This window comes from Perca flavescens, chromosome 15 (assembly GCF_004354835.1).
Source record: "Perca flavescens isolate YP-PL-M2 chromosome 15, PFLA_1.0, whole genome shotgun sequence".
Taxonomy (NCBI): domain Eukaryota; kingdom Metazoa; phylum Chordata; class Actinopteri; order Perciformes; family Percidae; genus Perca; species Perca flavescens.
The window spans coordinates 3,809,047-3,815,720 of record NC_041345.1 but is presented as its reverse complement, the minus strand read 5'-3'; positions in this window follow the sequence as shown (position 1 = coordinate 3,815,720).

The window sequence follows — 6,674 nt, the reverse complement described above, 5'->3', positions numbered from 1 at the left end:
GAAACGGATTTCCATGACAACACTATCACACTCCGTGGGAGCCGCAGTAAAAAAAAAATATATATACCACCCGTGTTACTATTTAAGAAGGCCGAATGAGTATGATCCATCCGTTCAGCTTCAACAGTCAGAGTTTTTAGACACCACACCTTGATCATACTACTTAACGTCCAAAGCGTCCCACCCAAAAAACTGTGGGAAAGAATGTCAGCCAATGGAAATTATGCAAATCCAGTTTGGAATATAGTTGCCTAATCTTGCAAAATCACACATTACGTCTACTACACGTACCGACACAGCTCCACTCGGGGCTGACAGACAACTCCACGCGTGCATGCGAGCAAAAGATGCATGTGATTGTTTCAGGAAATTGACAATCTGATTTAGATTACGGCGATATGGCTGAAGTCTTTTATCTTGCAAAATAAACATAACATGCGAGGATCACAACGCAGAGAGTGACATAAATGACATAAATATTGCCCTAACGCAGTTCGGCTGCTGATGGAAATGATATAGAAGAATATATACATAGACATTTTTATATCGTTTTGAAGATGTATATCGGCATATCGCCCAGCCCTGCATTAGATTATAAAAAAACTGATGCATCTTCAACTACAACTCTTTGTAATTTGGGAGTATCATTCACTTCACTTGTAAGTCGCTTTGGATAAAAGCAACAGCTAAATGAATGTAATGTACAAACGCTTTTGAGACACAACGTGAGAGTGATACAGAGCGTAGGAAAACAAGAGACATTAACTGAGAAAAAGAGAGAAGTGAGAATGGAGAATGTAGTTGGACCTGATTCTGCTCTGGGCGTGTCGACCCAACCTTGCAGCTGAGGTACACCGAGGTTTGTTAGTACCGAACAGTGCGATATGGCACTCCCTCCTGCCTGTTGAGAAAACTTTGAGAATTATTGAGTGAAACCCATATACATGACTGTGGACTTGAGTTATGGAAGAAAAATGCCTTTTTTTATTTAGTTTGTGGTGTGTTTTTGGGAGAGGAAACGCCATGAGTCATTGATCAGTCAGTCATATCATTTTTTTAGAGTAAAAACTGCTGTGTGTATCAGTAGCTTAGCCACAACATGTTTTTTAGATCAAAATACAAGTTGACAAATCACATGCCTGTGTAACTCCTGAAGAAGTCCAATGGGAGGGCTTGCTCAACAACCAGCCCTTTCTCATGCTGCCATTGATGATCAGTACTGGAAAAACCAGAGTCCTAAATGATTGCTCGGAACAGTTGTGATATTGTCTGATCTGAAGAGTTGTGTGCAAAAGTATTAATGATAAATACTTTCTACTTAGTTCTATTAGTTCAAGTGTGCAGTTTACGACACACTGCGGGGTCATTAAAGAGCCAAACACACGGCCGCTATTCAAAAATGACTGAAATACACTTTGACATTTTCCATTGTGGAAAATGAATTGTGTGGCCTGTCAAGAGGGCAATTACTGTAACTTTTCCAACAGCCTCAACATGCACTCGTCTATCGTAGTATCAAAGCTGTGGCACTGAGTCTTGCATTCTTAATTACTGGTTGTTTGTAAAGTTGGAAGTGTTAGACATTCATCTCTTTGACGCGTGTTAAATTACCCTGAAAAAGAGCATCAGCGAAATGCCAAAAATATAAATTAGTTTTAAATCGACAAACAAGGCCCACAGCAAGACAGATTGCTATTTGTCGCTGTTGAATATCAAAATCCTTTGATTAGGTGTTTGTAAAGAGTCTCAGTGAGGGAGTATTTCAACACGATTGTGTGAAACAAAGCCAGCAGAGCGGTGCCTACATGCCATGGGAGGGAGCCTGACCACAGCCAAGTCACTGCTGCTTTACACAATAGTAAAGCTCTCTGTCTGTGGTTGACTGTCTCACTCAGTTCATTCCTTCTCCTTCTTACACAATGTCGCAGACTGCTCTGAGATTTCTAAACTCCTATTAGAAAAACAGCCAGAGTGTGTATTTACACAGGATTTGCAGGGGTAAGTTTATAGACTTTGGTATGTGTGTGTGTTCTTTTGAACGAGGCAGAGCAAACACAATAAGGGCCTGTGTCAGTTGTTTCTTTTGTTGCAGCTGTCACCTCACCCAAGGCTATTGACTAATTCAAAATTTCAACCATTGCCTCTGTTTCCAGTGTCACAGAGCTGGTTTGGATGATAAGATACTGCACAGGCATGTCACTCACACCCACACACCTACTCAAATACATACTAACATGCAAACCTACATAACTAAAACCTCATATACTGTATCTCCAACAGAAGTGAAACATGGCCCTAGTTTCTGGTAGAGAAAAAAACAAACGCATATTGTACATACATACTGCATACTCATCATGCTCTAAGGGAGTGACACATTGCCACAGGCACTGGAGAAACAACAACACACAGACACAACACACACACACACACACACACACACACTCACACACACTCACACAGCTTCCTTTCCCACTGTCCTCACAGGAGAGAGATAATTATCAGTTTAATTTTCCAGTAATGGTCACCTCCCCAGTGTGTGTCCATGTTGTGGCCTTATGCCAGACAATAACTTGTTATTTAAAGGCAACCTCAGCCTCAGTCCATCAGTGATAAAAGAAAGGCCTTTTTTTTTTTTTTTTTTTTTTTTTTTTTAAACATGCATATTCAAAAAGGTGTTCAGTCAAGCTAACCACTGGGTGGGCAAAAAAGTGCAGGTTCAATTTTGGGTTATAATGACCCACAGTTTTTTGTAAGTATTGGTACGCGTGTTATAAAAATAGCCATTACATTCCAAATGGTGTTCCACAGGGTTCAATACTTGGTCCGCTCCTTTTTAAATTATATATGCTTTCACTCTAAATTAAACATCAACACAGTGTACATTTTGATAGCTATGCAGACGACACTACTTTACCCAAGGTAGGTGCAACAGATCACTGTACGCCAAAACAACCAGTCACAAGAAGAGTTTGTTTCCACAGGCCATAACTATGCTTACCATAACCCTGCAACACTAAAACATTCACTTACAAATATAATATGATATATTTAAAATACACACTGCACCCTGTAAATACTGTATATGCATGCATGCATATCCTGTAGAACCTACTTCATGTTCATTTTATTTGTTTACAATTTACATTGTATGTATATCTTTGCTCAGCTTTGTTGTCCTTGTTATCAGCTGTATGTCTATTTCTGTATGTCTATTTCTATCTTTCAGTAAATTGGTCTGTGTGTAAGAACATTGTGAGCAATTTAAAAAGTGAAATTACTTGTATGTGAACACATACTTGGCCAATAAAGCTGATTTTGATCATCCCAAAAGTTTAACTGTTTAACCTATTTTTGTTTAATGTAGTCTTCATCCTTGTTTATTGAATGAATCGTATTGGGAGTTTATTTTTTATTTAAATGTAATCTTCTCTTAAATGTCATGCATAGTATTCCACCCCATTGCATTCTTTTGTTTCCCACTGTTTAAAATGTTTTTATATATACAATTTGATGTCAAGAACCTTGAGCTGCATTTGTGTGAAAGGTGCTATATTGTATTAGCATTATAATTATTATTATCAAAACAACATCCTGTTTCTTACATATACTGCTGAATTGCGTTTGAATTGTTGTGAAAAAGGGTAAAATGTTGGCACTAGAGAAGAAACTACATGATGTAGTACAGGAAAAAACTATGTAGGAGGTAGCCTTTGAGTGAATGGGCAATCAAAATCAAATTAAGACATCAAAGAATATGCTAAACATGCGGCTAAGTTATTTTCTCTTCAAGCATTTGCATGTGTCCTATTGGCTGCCTGCCTGCCTGTGGTTTGAATAAAAATCAGACAGGAGCAGATTCAGGAGTCTATAATAAACTAGACGTGGTGGATATTGAGCAGTAAATGTGAGCCACTCAACTTTTTGAAGGCTGCAGTACAGCTTCCAGTGGAGCCAACATTGTGTGTCTCAGCCGTGGTGCCTAAGCCAGCGTTTACATTCAATAAAAAAGAATTCCTCCTATTTAGTCGAGCCGGCATGTTTCCATGGTTACTGGGCCAGGGCATTTTTTTTTCTTTTTTTTTCAATCTTGATTCACTTCCTCACTCTGAGCGCTCTTTTTTTTGCAGACCTCACTCTCTTTTTTGCTCACACTCCCTCCCTTAGATTTACTACAGTTAACTCCAGTTTCTCCTCACGTGATTTCTTCTTCTCTTTTTCTGCTCCTCCTGTTTCCTGCTCAGTGCCACCCTTGTGTTTAAGTCGCCCCCACAATGCTCTGCTCTTCAATGAAACCCAGACACACACACACACACACACACACACACACCCTCTGAGTCTAAAGAAAACAACTCCCCCAACTCCAAATAATCATCTTCTGCCCATCTTCAATGAATTGACCCCCACACCCACACACACACACACACACACACACACACACACACACACACACACACACACACACACACACACACACACACACACACACACACAGCTTCAGAACCTCTTTATTAAGTGTAGCTGTTCGAAGCATTCAAACTGTGCGGCCGTGTGGTTCATCTAATTCCTCCCCGCTGTCTTCTAACCTAGCATTGCGGTGGAGGTGGAGAGACAGCCCTTATAAGTGGGAAACTGTGAGAACATTACCGGTCTGCCCTTAGTTGATAACATCATGACCACAATGTGATGACTGATCACAGCTTGGCAGAGTCACCAATTGTCAGATGGTGGAGTTGGCAGCAAACTAACAGCGCTCTTGTTTCTCTGTGGTTTGGTTACGTACAGTAGTTTACAGACGATATCTGTCTTCTTCTTTTTTCATGAATAGATGGAACATCCAGAGTTTATTAAACTTAATTTATCTTCCGGGCCAGATGGCAGTTGGGAAAAACACTGGCAATAGAGATTTCACTATTAATAAAGTGTATAAAAAAACCAAACAATGAAATGCAAATTAATGTAAATGGTATGCAGGAGTTAGGCGGTATAAGTTAATGTGACTTACTGTGTGACTTATTTCTATAAATCAGATGATGGGTTCAATTTGACAAAACAGAGAGGAGATTATTTGAAAAGAGGGCAAAGGTCAAAGAACCTGAATGTCACGGTGGCATTAGAGTTGTCAGAAGGCCAGATATGGATGTCTAAATACAAGAAATCAACTATTCAATATGGTCAGTTGTATATAACAGATGGAAAACAAGTTATTTTCATTATTAATATTTCTTGAATGTGTGTGTGTGTGTGTGTGTGTGTGTGTGTGTGTGTGTGTGTGTGTGTGTGTGTGTGTGTGTGTGTGTGTGTGTGTGTGTGTGTGTGGATAGGTCTACGTAGATGAATGTATCAGTGAAAATGATATAGTTGCTGACTAAGTGCAATGTAGTGCCGCCCTCTAGTGGACAGAAAAGTAGATTGCGTTCAAAGTTTTTGAATAGGCCATACTACCAGACTCTCGTACATTTCATTTGTACAGAGAAAAATGAAAATTGAGCGGAAGTACGTAGTAGGGCGGAGCCAGGCTATACTCAAAGTTGACATGTTTCGAAATACTACTCAAGTAAAAGTTCTTATTTTGCATAAAATTGGCCTTTGTGACAGATAATTTATTATATACAGTACAGTTTAAAAGTTTGGACACACCTTCTCATTCAATGTGTTTCTTTATTTTCATGACTATTTACATCGTAGATTCTCACTGAAGGCATCAAAACTATGAATGAACACATATGGAATGATGTACTTAACAAAAAAGTGTGAAATAACTGAAAACATGCTTTTCTTGATAACTCTGCAAACCCTTGGTGTTCTCTCAATGAGCTTCATGAGGTAGTCACCTGAAATGGTTTTACCTTCACAGGTGTGATTTGTCAGGGTTAATTATTGGAATTATTTCCCTTATTAATAAAAAAAGCAAAGGGTGGCTACTTTGAAGAATCTAAAATATAAGACATGTTTTCAGTTATTTCACACTTTTTTGTTAAGTACATAATTCCATATGTGTTCATTCATAGTTTTGATGCCTTCAGTGAGAATCTACAATGTAAAAAGTCAAAAAAATAAAAAGGAAACGCATTGAATGAGAAGGTGTGTCCAAACGTTTGGCCTGTACTGTATATTATACCTTACATTACTTGATTGTTAATACTGAAGAATCAAATTAACATATTTACAAATCTGAGGGGTCGACAACATCATTTCTCTAATCTTTGCTTTTTTTTGTTACACTTTCTATAATTTTCGCAGCTATTTCAATAAATCCTACTGAGGTTTAGAGGGGACATCTGTCTTTGGAGGATCTGCTAACAGCTCACATACTGATTTGAAACAAGAAGCCAAAAAGGTTTTTAACCACTAATTTAATCTTCAATGCACTGTGTTTGTTTCTTTTTCATGTAAGAAAAAATCATTATTACCTGTAAAGAATGAAATACATCTGCCAGATAAATGTACTTGGGGTAAAAATTAGGCCTGTAAAGTAACAGAAAATGTAAAATACTCAATTAAAGGGACTCAAAATTGTAGGCTTCTTAAATACAGGACTTGAGTAAATGCACTTCAGTCACCTTCCCCCGCTGATCATTTTAAACATTCAACTTAAAAGTAAAGTGTTGAAGTGTCCAAGATGGACCAGTGCATTTGTTTGTCATGAGTAATGTTCCCACATTCCATGCTGTGCT